Raw genomic sequence first — 14,076 nt, 5'->3', positions numbered from 1 at the left:
TTTGTCAGTTACCACTGCCATCAGTCATGGCAACTTGCTACAAATGGAATAAAAATTCACTAAATAACTCGTCACAACCACGTATAATGCCTGTGTTGAGTAAGACATTCACACCAGAGTGATCAGAATTCTACTGAATGCGTACTGGCTGTGGGAGACTGCATGATGTAAGTGCGAAAAACGAGCCTAAACTCGACCACCATCATTTGTGACTCCAACTATAATTACCTACCAATTTTTGTTCAACTGCATAATGCTCAAATTAATAAATACACCATTGACTGGAGGTAAAACTCTGAACATTTCATTTAGTGTGATTCTCCATTCTTTTCACACCTTAACAAATAAGTGAGGAATAATGCTTTGCTCAAAACTTCCTTCTTACATTAGGAATAATTAGCTGTGAATTCAGCAGTCAGCTGTAGACATTGCACATGTGACGATAAGTAGTCAAATTATGATTGTGTTGTTAAGTGTAAGGGTTTGTCATAATGTGCATGTACTTAGTGCGCCCCACCTGCTCCTCCCCCCCCCCCCCCCCCCCCTCCTCCTCAGTTTTACTTGTTTAAGTTGGTAGTCGATTCACAGCAGAAAGGTAGTCTGTCGTGTAGGTAGGTAAGTGCATTTTAGAACTTTCGTGTGGGAAGAATTGGCTGTTGCTACATACCACCATCCCTGCACATTGCTCAGTCCTCATCCAAGAGGAACTTGTGAGTCTGGAAGTCGCTGTTTTGCCATACCTCTGTATTCACATGATGTCATACCTTTTTTTTTCACAATGTTGTATTATTAATAATTGATAAATTAAAGTGCTTAAAGTATCACAATACCAGGAGACAGGGGGGGGAGGAGTAGCGTGCTTTTAAAAGTCAAGGGCTATTTGAGAGCGTAACCAAAAAACCTGCTATGTGCCATTTTTTAAATAAATTAATTTTGCATTACAGTCCATCTATGTAACAAGACATGGCTATGTGCCACGGTAGTCGCTTCAGTTTATACACTTATCCCAAGATTTAAGTGTTGCTATGCTGCTCACCTGTTTTCCCGAAAGTATGCAAAGTACCAATAGCAAATTTGAAAAATGGATGGTAATGATCCGGATGCTTTGCAAGCAAATAATATTGAAATGAGGAGAAAAGAAGAAGGAAAGGTACTAGATATCAGTTAAATGTGCAGAGGAAGTTGAGTAGTAGTGTTACAGCATACAAAATCTTTCATTCAGATTTTCATGTTCCAACACGTTCCGAGCCTGTGATCACTTCTGTGTGAAATAAAATGTTGAAAATCTAATCCGGGATCAAAAATAGAAAAACACTAAATGTGAAAAGCATCACAGGAAATCGGAAAATGCAGTGATGCTCCTTAGAGGTGTATCCCTAAAATCTCAGATCCCTCGTAGCAGAAGTAGTGTAGTGTGCGTTGTCGTAGAGCGTATTTTATTTGCTCCAACACAGGTACATTCTGATATGTTTTATAAGAGACAGTTATCTTGCTGTAATTTTTGTGTCCATGTGTTTGATTTTAATAAAGTTTGTATGTGCATGTGGCATGAACTTACCACGGAGTGAGGTGGTGCAGTGATTAGCACACTGGACTCGCATACGGGAAGATGACGGTTCAAACTCGCGTCCAGCCATCCTGGTTTAGGTTTTTCATGATTTCCCTAAATCGCTTCAGGCAAATGCTGGGATGGTTCCTTTGAAAGGGGACAGCCGACTGCCTTCCCCATCTTTCCATAATCCGATAGGACCAATGACCACATTGCATGGTCCCCTCCCCCAAATAAACCAACCATGAACTTACCGCAGGCTGGGAAGCGAATAAGATAGTGTTCTGTCTCCTTAATGTACTAATCAGTAGTGACTTAAAAACACAGTTAATATTATGGAGTGATTATTACACAGCACAGAATAGAAACCGAATGTTGAGCTTCCTTTTTGTCTGTCTTGTGCCTCATTGACTTTGTGTTGATTGAGAAGAGGAAGAGACAGTGCAAAGCATCTGTACATGAAGACCTACATGATAATGTAAGGCTAACAAATTTGAAGTCGTTGACTTAACTGACTAATATTTCATCAGTATTCAGTCTGCTGCTGATTCCTTGGTAACAACAAAACAGTTGAAGATCTCAAAGAAACAATGGTAGGCTTCTCAGTAAGGATCCTGGAGTCGTAGAAGTGAAATACACCTTACGTAAATTGGACACTTGGAAACATGTTGATATTCTAAAAAAAAAAAAAAAAAAAAAAAAAAAAGGTGGAGGTTTCTGACATCAGAAATGTAATATTCAATGGAGTTGAAGAGCAAGGAGTACTTGTCAAAGAAAAAAAATTGTACTTGTTATCAGTTATACCGTATGTTGATGAAAAATACAGACCATTTAATTAGAACTTGTCGTACTAATGTGGCATGATTTGTATTTTGAGTTTCTTTCAAATATTGTACTGGTACTAAGACTGAAATTACCTTTGGCACTTGGCCATTTTTGAATAGAAGGGTGTAGAACTTAGCTATGTTTAGTGTTTTTAACTTTAACAATTTGTATTACTTATGTAACATCCAGTGTCATTAATTAAATGCAAATAGTATACCTACAGTTGTCCATCTGTTTAGTGGACACTTATCAAGTTTTTGGGTTATGATGTTCAATTAACAAAATTTGCACTTTTGAAATTTTTTGCAACTGTCACAAAGTAATGCACGTCAGTATACACTTACCGGAAAATGTGTTGGTATTTTTAAGATTGTGCTAAAAGATATTTTTAGGTTCTGGGACCTACTTATACATAAGTGCCTATTTAAAAATAATGTTGTTAACAAAGCTTAACAACAAGTAAAGAAATTATTTATTTATTTATTTGTTTTGTGCATAAATTACCTCCTCTGTTTGTAGTACAGGTTATGGAAAATGTATTGGTATTGCTAGGGTTAGCTTTTATTTGCTTATTTTAATGGTCATGGGAAATGAAAGCTATGGAAAGTTGACAAAGCATATTTGACATTCATCTATATGACCTTTTCTCACTAGTACTATTGAGTCTAAGGTGTGAGGTTTTTCTTTCATATGATGACCTATGAATTAGTGACTGTCTTAATTAATAGCATTAATTATTTCACCTGGGATAAAGTGAAATTTATGGTTAGCTAGCTGATTTGGAAAAGTTGTCACATATACTGGCAGTGACTTCTTACAGAGTTAGGAAATGTCCTGAATCAACTTGCAGAAAGTTACAAAAAGCTGTAATTTATAAATTAAATTTTCCCCTTGTGCTATCTGTAGATTGGTGTATGAGGGGCAGGAATAAAGTTTTAATCATCATCTCGAAAAAATTTAGCTGTGACCACAGAACTTAGCGATAGTGTAAGTTGTTTTTACATATTCACTATTCAGTGTGGGACATTTGCCCTAACGATGGACGACTTGATGGAGACTTCGACTGTAGAAGTCTGTATTTTTGCTGTTCTCGATAGGTTCCACCTCTACAATCACCTCATTGTTATTCTGAAAATGCCTGCCATGTAGTGGTTTCTTCATCTGAGGAAAGAGAAAGAAGTTTCTGAATGCCATGTCAGAAGGCTACGGCATGTGAGGCAGGATTTGATAGCCCAGAGATGCAGAATGTGAGACAGTGTCTTTTGCAGAATGAGTTAGCACATTTTTGTGGAGTGCACACACCCACTCAGACACCTTCCTTCGATACTGCGTCTTGACAGACTCTCATAACCCGTCATGACATTTTGGTAGTATGGTCCTGTGACTGTTTATCCAGTCTGAGCATAATCTGTTAGCTTCATACCATGGCAGTCTCAAAATACACTCGGCAGCACCTTACCCTATGACGATGTTCAAAATGTTGCAGAACACATTGAAAACTGACCCATAACTCAGTTTCACTTTTTCCTCTTTTGTGATATGCTGGTCTTCGAGCTCCAGGCCTCTGTTTCTCTTAAGATTTCTGGTTCCTCACAGGGAGATGATCTGTCCCTTCGTTCATCATCATTTAGACTTTTTTGACCACTCAAGAAGAATCTGTTCTACCTAGCCACTGTCATATGATGGTGCATTGTTGCTATATACTTCCACCAATACAGCATAGATTGTTACAGTGTTGTTCCTCTTCAAATGCAGAAAAAGAACGTCCATCATCCTGGAAAACAGGGAAAAGTCAAGGAATCTTTTTGTTCAGGAAAACTGAAGGGAAACTCAAGGAATTTTTGAATTTTGCCTAAAAAAGCAGGAAAAGGTGTGGTGTCTCATTTGATTTTGGGCAGAGGCATTTGTTTGCCTTCTGCCTAGCACAATGCGGTACTGCACTCACCATTCATGCACAACTCAGTGCCATGTGACTCCCCTTCACCAGAGTTTTATCATCCCCAATTCCTCCCCTCGCTCAGTCCGATGCAATGGCCAACCAGCCATCCCGGCATGGCAGATTCCAGACGAGCTGTGCAGAGATTAGTTCTTGTTGATTGTTGATATGGAATGGCTAGCATGCCTGTCACTGTAGCCTGGCCATGCTATGCTGGCCTGTTGTTGTCTCATGATTAGTCACACAGTGTGACTAGAAAGTAGATGTGATGGAATATTTGATGTGGTTTACATTTGGATCTGTTCAAAAGTACTGCCTTGTCTGCTAACACGGTGTTACTACAAAGGTGTGTGTGCTTTTAGGAGAGTTTGTAGCCTATTCATATCCGTTTATTTTGAACCAGGAACATAGGGCATGACAGATTTTTAATAATACAGAACATTTTTGGATGTATACTAAAAAATTATTATTGAGTATGCCAGCAACTGTTGATCTCATTGTATTGTGTACAAATAAGATTCATTATAGATACGTAGTGGTATGCATAAAATAGTGTAATTAGAACACTGAAAAGCAGTCATTTGGCTTTGGTGTGTGGTTATTAGTTTAGTTAACACTGAACTAAAGCCTGCAGTGCAATGCAGGTGGCAGGAAGTTAGTGGGGACTGGGGAGTAGGTGCCTCGTTCATGGGGTCAACTTGACTCTTTGCATCATTTCTATCCTTACTGGCTAATGTTTCCCATGCTGCTGTGGCTCTTATTCAACATAAACCACTATCGATTACATCCATTGAAGGAAGATTTTATTTGTGAACTCTTGGCCACATCTCACTATATTGTTTAGGTACGATACTGCCTAATGTATATGTTACCTTAGGGCTTACTCGGTGAATTGGAAGTATGTGTTCAACCCTCACTGGACTGAGGGTCCAGAATTTTCATGCTCCGTAAGACTAACTTCTCACTAAGCAATGTAGGCAAGCAGGCCTTCTCCAGTCGTGCAAGAGTAAGAACCATGCTGGGCTCAAGGCTGCGAGGAAGGTGACAACACCTAAATGCCACAAATAGCCATGACTCCACTGCTACTGCATCAGACGTAGCCGCTGCGGTGCCACCTGCCATCTCTAGATGCACTCTGGTGATGGTCATCTCCAACAATGGAAAGGGCAATCCTGATGGTGCTTTAGATTTGGAAAGTGCAATTGAAAATAAAATTACCAGTTTCAATGAAGAAAATTCTAACTAGCCTCCAAGTATTTTAGTCTGCTGCAGCACAGGCAGGGGGTGCACCATGCAATTGTGGTATGTCCCAGCAAGCAGGTGTTACTTCGAGACACTGGCAATAAGTACCTTCTGCTGGAACTTTTGAACAATGACCAACGATGCCAGATTAACTGCAGAGAGATGCTGTGAAAACGCAGAGATCAATCTCCTCGGGGCATTAGTAGTTACTTAATCTCTTTTCAGATGTGTCCCCCACACAGTAACATTGCCTCCAATATGCAACTTCAAAAGTCAAAAGTAAATTATGGCATAGTGCTTGGACTAGAGCCATTTTTCACAGGGGATTGTTGCTGTGTATGATGTTATAGTTATTAAGTCTGATCTGTTTGTACATTTTTGGAATAGTACATTGGGCCAGGTCTCAAGCAGGTACCTCATGTCATTGTTTTTGAGAAAAAGTGCTACAAAAGATTTAGTTGAAGGATTTGAGGCAGGTGCATCCCATTGTAAGGTAAATCTGAAAAAACAAGTTGTTCGGCCCTAATGTTAATAAGGCATTCTTAAGAGCTGACAAGCAAGCTCAGTCGAGGGTAATGTAGAGGGTCTCGTACTTTTTGACTTTGGGACATGTGACTTATCTGCAGTGCAGGGCGACTTTAGGACAGGTTGTACTAGCATTGGTTGGAATCTCGTTCATTTTCCAACAGCATAATGTAATCTACTTAACGATGTTCCCCCCTACTAAACTGATGTGGACAATATTACAAGCACACTTCTGTTTACCCACAGAAGTTTTGCATTGTTGTTGGGTGGAAAATAAAATTGTGTCAGTCTGGTCTCGGCTAATATTAACAGCTGTTTGAAAATGTGTGAAGGAAGTAGAATGAATAAAGAAGGAACAGAAGTAGGTAAAACCAAAACGTATGGTCTTTCCTGGAGTTCCTCAGAGTCATATCTACTAAATAGTTTGATGGGACAAGATGCTGACAGCTCATCTTGCCTTTTTTGACACTGGGTGCTCAGGTGGAGTTGTTTGTGACTAAATTTCAGTCAGACACTCCCTTAACTTCTTTCCTCTACAGTTCCCTCCAGTCTATAGTCAGAATTAATGAGAAAATTTTGTCACACCAGAAGTTTGTAGAAACAGGCTAGCTTCAAAACTGATCTGAATGACAAATCAGTTGCAACCTCAGAAAATGGACATCAGATAAGAACCAAACCACTTGTGGGTCAGTGTGACAAATCAGAGAAAGATATCTTGGTGTTCTGGAATGAATGCCTTCCATTTATGAAGCATATAGTATCCAAAATTCTGGATAAATCACGCATGAGTTATTTCTTTATGAAGGGCGTGTTAGTCCCAGAAGTGGCAATTAATGCCGACCATGAGAAGAGACAGTTAGACATAGTGTTGCACATTTCACTACCTTAAATTGCTTTGGTAGTCATGATGCTGATGTCATTGTCCATGAGTAATAAGTCTAGTAGAGATCGTGTTAGTAAAGGAAATCCTCAAAGAATCAGACTGCAGAAAAATAAAAAATTGGCCTGGAAAACTCAAGGGTTTTTTAGAATCGCTGGATACCTTGAGAAATTAAATTATACCATGATACTGTAGCTTATGAATGAGCTGTACCATTTTATTTTGGCTCTTCAAATAGTGGGCAGTGGTGTTTTAGCATGAAGATTTGTTTGTGTACTAGGACTGTAGACACAGGCCTACAACCAAGCAAAGAATTGATGGCAAAAATTTATATTTTTTAGCTGATATTTAAAACTCTGTGAAATCAAATATAACTAATTAATGATGGGACAGAATTTTTGGTCATTACTTACACACAGGTAGTGAAATGTTTAGTGCTGCTGATAGACACATAGAAAGTTAAAAGTGATGACACAAAGCTAGCATTTGGAACTACTAGTTCCTTCCTCACTTAGGAGAGAGCGATAGGCCAGGAGTTTTTCTGGAAGGGCAAATCACTCAGACCCCAGGTTGAGAAGGAACTGCAAGTAGTTATTACTTCACTTTAAGTGCTGTTTTATTATTAAGGTAGTATGCAATACTGTCTTTCACATTGTCAAAATATTGAAATGTGGTTTTCTTTTCTTTACAGGTATATTCACAGTATGAACCACAAATTCGATAGTGAAGACAAACGACAGGTCATGTACAAAGTTAGTGTGTAACTCAGTGTATTCTCAGTCAAGAGAACCAGATTTGTATAAATATTGTTAAAAAATGTGATTGTGAGGCTGAAATTGCCAGGCAGATTAGAAATGTTAATAGAAAATGAAGGACAGGACAACAATATTCCTGTCATACAATTAATTGAGAAAGCAAAATGTTGGACCTGTTACTTGTTTTTAACAATTGTGAAGTACGTTCACAGCATTATATTTTGTGTAAAATCAGTTAGTTTTTAGTATGGTTAAATGAATTGACATATGCCTTTGTTCTACTGTTTTCTGTTCCCTTTTTTATTTGTTAAATAATGGAAAGTTACACATTTCATAGTACATTTGTCTTTCTTGGAATAATTCAGTTGTGAATGAAATTGAAAGGAGAGTTCATTTATTTGACAACAACTTTAACAAGATTTTTCTTTCTCTTTGCGGTTCTAGCATTCCTGCCTGCAGGTAACCACGTTTTAAAATTGTGGTTCACTTTTTTTGTCCAGATTATATATAATGAAATGTTGTATATATTTATGGAGAAACAGTCCATAATTTTTTATCACTTCACTTTTTGGTGTGGAAGTGTGATGTTTGTATATAATAGAATAAGGTACAATTCCTCAATTTTAAAAATGTGATGTTTGTTATATATTTACATTTTATCTTCAATGACCAGTGGTCTTCGAATTAATATACAATTGAAGAATGATGGTGACCAAGCTTTTGTAGGAGCCTTAAGAGAGATTTGTGGTAGATTTAGGAAAGAGTCAGACTTCCATTTATAATCTCAGATCAATGTGCCTGTTCAAATATCAGCATGTATTTATTTGTAAGAAATGCTCGCTATATATATTATATATATGTATATATTAGTCACTGTTCTGTGTGTGTGCCACAAGTATTACTGCCGTAGTACATCTAGAAAAAAAATATTTTACTATTATTAGAGATATATATATATAAATATTATATATTTGTAAATACTGACATATTGCGGTCAGTGTTGTTTATAAAGGTTTAATCTTTTTTCCTGGTTATGTGAGGAGCGCCTAACATAGTCAATTATCTCCTTTATCTCCTGTGTTTTCCAAAGAACCTGCTTTCAGTAGAAAGACAATTGAAAATGTTTTTAATCAATTATTCATTTTTGGAACAGAGAGGTTCTTTCCTCATCATTCAACTATTTTGAATTTTTGTTATCTCCATGCACAGTAAAACTGTTCGCTTGGTTTCTTCTAGTATAGCATTCACACACCAAGAGCTGACAGGTGCTTGTATCCTATATTAAGCTGGTTTAGATAGTAAATTAAGCGTTATTTAGATATTTTTGCCCAAATATTCCACTTCTAAGGAGATTCAGATTATAACTGGGTGTTATCTTGTTTGTTTCATAGGAAATGACAATGTAGTATTTATGTTTTGATGCCATGCTCAAAATATCTAGTCTCTAGTTTGAAGGTGTGTTAAATTTGCACTATACTAATCTCCTGCCCTGGAAATGTAACTAAAATATTTGCCTGTGGAATAGCGTTGAAATGTTGAAAGATTTAATCTAGGTTTTTCATATAACTTAATAATTGAAGATGTGAGGAGCTCTGTTAGGATGGTAACAGTGCCAGGATATGGTGTCATTAGTGTGTGTGTGTGTGTGTGTGTGTGTGTGTGTGTGTGTGTGTGTGTGTGTGTGTGTGTGATTTTGAGCTTTGCATGTTATTAAGAAAATTTCTGATATGCTCCACATAGTTTTACTGAACATTTTGCTCTTCAGTGTGACTGTCAAAAAAATTCTGTAGGTAAAAAGTCTGTTAAACTGTCAGTGAATTTATATAATGTGTGGTTATGAAAATGTGTGCACTTTAGGTAGTCCCTGAACAGGTTCCATTGAAATGACTTGTAAATAAGTCTTTCAGGATTTTTGAGAACACTAGTACAAGCAAATTAAAATTCTGAAATCCTGAGAGACACCAGTGTATGAAATATGGTACCCTGTTTAAGAAGTGCATGTATGAAATGCCATACCGTCACTGGCAGTGAGTGTTGTAGTTTGTAACAGTGATATTTGTTCCAGGAAGATTTAAAATATTTTTGGAAAATAACTGTGTTTCACAGTTTGTTGAAGGGTGACATACTTTCCTTTAGGATAGTTTTCACTGTATGAGTTTTGCATTTTAAATATGTACTGCATCATCATTTCTACATATGTATTAAGGTTTTACATGTGTTTTAGCAATCACTAATGGACTGAGGAAGAAATAGAGCAAAAAATATAGTTTACAAATAATGTAAAATAAATGGTGTTTTATAGGAATATAATTCCTTTATGGCTTATAATTTTTATCGTACCTCCTTTGCAGAGAGTTTGCTTTATGTGGATTCTAGCTGCCTTAAAGTGCAGAAAGTAATATGTAGATAACAGGTTATGGGAAATATACCACTTCTATATGTAAATGGTATGTGTTAGATAAAAATTGCATTATATCATTGATGTAATTAAAAGCAGAAAATTAATATTTTTTTATAGTAGTGGAACAAAGAAACACATTAGTGTTTTATGTACTGCACAGATAAATGTTTTAAAAATAGTTTAACCAAACAATTGCCTTACTAAATAATAATATTACTAATAATTGTCATTATGTCTATAGTAATTGTCATTGATGTGATCTGTTTTCTGCCAATGTCCCGTGTGTGTGTGTGTGTGTGTGTGTGTGTGTGTGTGTGTGTGTGTGTGCGCGCGCGCGCGCGCACATATGTATGTATGTATGTACGTACGTGTCTGTGTCTCCTTAGTGACAGATTTTGTAGTGTGTACCAAAGACATAACAATGTTCCTGCCTATTAACTGAAAAATGTTTTCTAGCTTAGCTTTGTGTAACATAGAGAATCTTTTGCTGGCATTACTGACTTTTTTGAAATTCAGTACATCCAAGAGCAAGACTGCAGTATTGTTATTTTATGCTTTTTAATCTTTATCTCTGTAATAGTGCCATAGCATTTCAGTAATACTATGGTGAATGTTTGTCATTATTCTCATAAAGATCACAGCTGCATTTGTAGCAGCTCCATGTAAAATGTGATTCATATTGTAGTAAAGAGTAAAGACATGAGGAAAGGAGTTTCTCTGGGTTATGCTGTAAATAGAAGTTTGCCTGAAAGCAACTTTAATTTCTAGAGTTCATGCTGTATAAAAGTAATTGTAAGTAATGTTGCCAGTTTTAGTGAGCAATTTCAGTGATGTATTGCTGTTGCTGTTTTCACAGTTTTTCTTAATAGATAAGTAGGGCCTGTGCATTTTGTCAGTGATGCCAAGCTTTGAAAACTCCAAGCATGGTGAATATTGGAATGTTTATCAGATCCTTCACAGATGTTATGTTATGCTTTTCTTTAAAAAAAAATGAAGTTGTTAAAATTGTAAGTTATTGTGAAATACCTGTAAGTACTGTTAATATGGCTTACCTTATTTTAATTAGCATGGAACATGATTATTCTTTGAAAAAGTAAATTTCTTTTCTGTAGTGAGCAGTGATTCATGATATTGTGAATATTGTACTGATCAACAATGAACCTCTCTTAATGGTTTTTGTACAAGTAAAACATTAATGACCTTAGTATTTGTGATTCATATTCGGTCTGTAGACAGCAATGTTGATAGTCTACACAGTTTATTTAACTCATTGGTACGCAGTCATTATAATTAACTTCATTTATTCCATTGATTAATTAGTTAAGACTTCATAGTAGTGGGAAATGGTGAATTCATTGGTATGTTTACTCCCTTTCATGAAACTTTTACTGTTTCATAGATGCATGTTGATTGTACCACTTTAAGTTTCTGTATTACTGTAATTCCAAGTTAAATGTTGTTCATATGAAACACAAAGGTTTCAAGGTTCTTATATAATTTTCTCATAGCCATTAGAAAGTTACACATGGTTAGAAGAGTTTTTGGTGTATGCACTCAATGTGTATTTCTTTGATTAATATTAGCTTATTAATGTATCAGTTACCAAACATTGTTAGTGTGAAAAGCTTACAGGTACCTTTTGTAATGACTATATTTGTAGTTTTCAGGAAGAGGCAATGTATTGATAGTAAAGGGTGTAGATCTTCATTTTTAACAATTGTCTGAGGCTGTTGGGTCGTACATATTGACTGGTAGTCTTGCAGTACACAGAGAAGCTAAACAAATGAAATAATGTAAACATTTCCCAACATTTTCAGTAACTGTCTATTTAATGAATCTCTCTCTCTCTCCTCCCCCTCCCCCTCCTACTCTATCCCCCTCCCCCTCTATCCCCCTCCCCCTACATCCCTCCCCTTTCCCTCACTCCTATCATTGCATGTACACACATTTGTGTGAATAATACACACAATTGTATGTTTATGCAATCACTGAAATGGCTTTTTCCTCCCTTTTTTTTACCAATGTTGCACACATCAAATATATAAATTTTAATTACTTTATGGTGGTGATGCTGTTTGATTTATCCTTAGGTTATATTTTTGAGGCTTTAGTTTGGTGGAAGGCCACAATTGCAATATGTTCTCTATATCAGCCTTTTATATAACAAATGTGATATTAAATATTTTTTACATTAATTTATGCTGGTCATTCATTCATTGTTTCTTATACAATAAAAATGGTCATGTCTGGCTCTGAAACATATCACCCATTTAAATTTTAAGTAAACATGATAAAATGTGGATTGCACAAGGTAACATGTAAAATTCATGTACATTTTTCTTTTTAAAAAAGCTTTACAGCAGTCTTCAGTAGAAAAGTGTGTTCATATTTTTAAAAACTGTTTTGTTCTGCCAAGTGGCGAAATAGTAATACATTCATTTGGCAACATCTTCAGTGTTCATTGCTTTGCTAGCCCAGTCAACGAAGACCTAAACAGTTGGACTGGGGGAAAAAGTTGGTGTACTTACAAATTTTTGTTCAGTGGCAGGAGTGAGTGCCATGAACAACATACTAAAAGTCATGAGCATTTGTGTGGGGGAATAACTCAAAAACCACAGCTTTAGCAGAAATGTTTCCCAATACAAAATTGGGCTGCATTAGATTTCCTACAAAAATGTCCATTTCATGTTTTCTCTGTGACTAATACTTTCTGCATTGCAGAGGATGCAAAAATTGCAGATTATTAAAAATATTGTTTTAACTGTATAAAAATAATGTTCATCCATAAATGAAGTGGGTTAAAAACAAATATTAAATGTGCGTACAATGTCTTAGCATATCCATACTAAGGGCCAAATTGTGTTCTGGTGGTGTAACAGGGTGGCAAGGAGGGGAGGGGGGGAGGACGTTAGAAGCAGGAGGGAAAATAGGTTGCCTGATTGTGTTCATGTACTCCCCATGTTTATAGGTCTTTAAGCTGAAGATCGAACAGATGATCCCAATTCTGTCTACCAAACTACATCGCAAGAAGCAACTACAGGGTGTCTCACAAATTTATTTATTTTGACCCTCTACAGCACACCTTTTATATCACTGGCAATGTGGCACATAAATGCGTGGGAGCATTCCTTTGACACAAAATTTGTTAACACTGCATGGAATGCAGATACGCGTTACTAATAATACTAGCATAAGAAACACATCTTGACGGAATCTGTGTAAGTCTATATGATTGTCCTACACTGCTAGAGGGGAAATTGATTCTTAGCTATCCTGTATGGCTACTATAGTTTTCTTCTAGGAAAGGTGACCTCCTCCACCACGAGCGCTGCTAGGTTTTCAGTTTACAGACTTACTATATCTCCTCAGCATTGCCTGCCCTATCCTCTTATGTGAGTAGACGAAACAGCTTTGCTGAACTCTTGTGTGTACAGTGGAGTTATTATCAGTTAATTGAGTGAGTACTTATTTCCAGTTGTTAAGTACTGTAAGACGGCTCAACAGCTGGAGCTGCTACTACACTGAAGAGTGTGTGCCAAATGTATTTGACAATACCTGTTTCATTGTCTCCAGTATCACCATCTAGAAAACGTTTCACAACTTATGGGGTGTCAAATGCACTACCTCTGCCTCAGCTCAGCAGGCTTAAATTGTCTCGTATCTGCAACTGAAGTAGGTCACTTAAGTTTTATAGAATTTTATATGTCTCAAAAAAGTCAATGTATTACAGCAGTTTACTGCTCTAGACTTGAATATAATAAGTCTTAACCCATCAGTTGTATTCACATCCATCTTGGAAGAGATACTGTGGATGTGTGGTAAGTGGCTCCACTCAGTGCAGCCCATTCTCAAAGTGCCAGCAGTTCTTGAATGGAAAAGATTCATGCAGTCTACCAGTAAAAAAATTAATGGTAAGGGAAGTGCAGTGACTTGGTCATTCATTAACTCACCATGAAGTGGTTA

General features: G+C 36.7%; 1 protein-coding gene across 5 annotated transcripts in view; it reads left to right on the top strand.

The window, feature by feature from the left end:
* The window catches only part of LOC126412841 (homeodomain-interacting protein kinase 2), a 212,253-nt gene extending 199,945 nt beyond the window's left edge, over positions 1–12,308 (top strand). For all 5 annotated transcript variants that reach the window (XM_050082684.1, XM_050082687.1, XM_050082685.1 and 2 more), the window contains one exon: positions 7,649–12,308. The gene's annotated coding sequence lies outside the window, so the exon portion shown is untranslated. The remainder of the gene's footprint in view (positions 1–7,648) is intronic.
* Positions 12,309–14,076: the final 1,768 nt, after the last annotated feature.

This window comes from Schistocerca serialis, chromosome 7 (genome assembly GCF_023864345.2).
Source record: "Schistocerca serialis cubense isolate TAMUIC-IGC-003099 chromosome 7, iqSchSeri2.2, whole genome shotgun sequence".
NCBI lineage: Eukaryota > Metazoa > Arthropoda > Insecta > Orthoptera > Acrididae > Schistocerca > Schistocerca serialis.
Note: the sequence above shows the minus strand (reverse complement) of the source record. Positions and strands in the feature narration are given on the sequence as shown.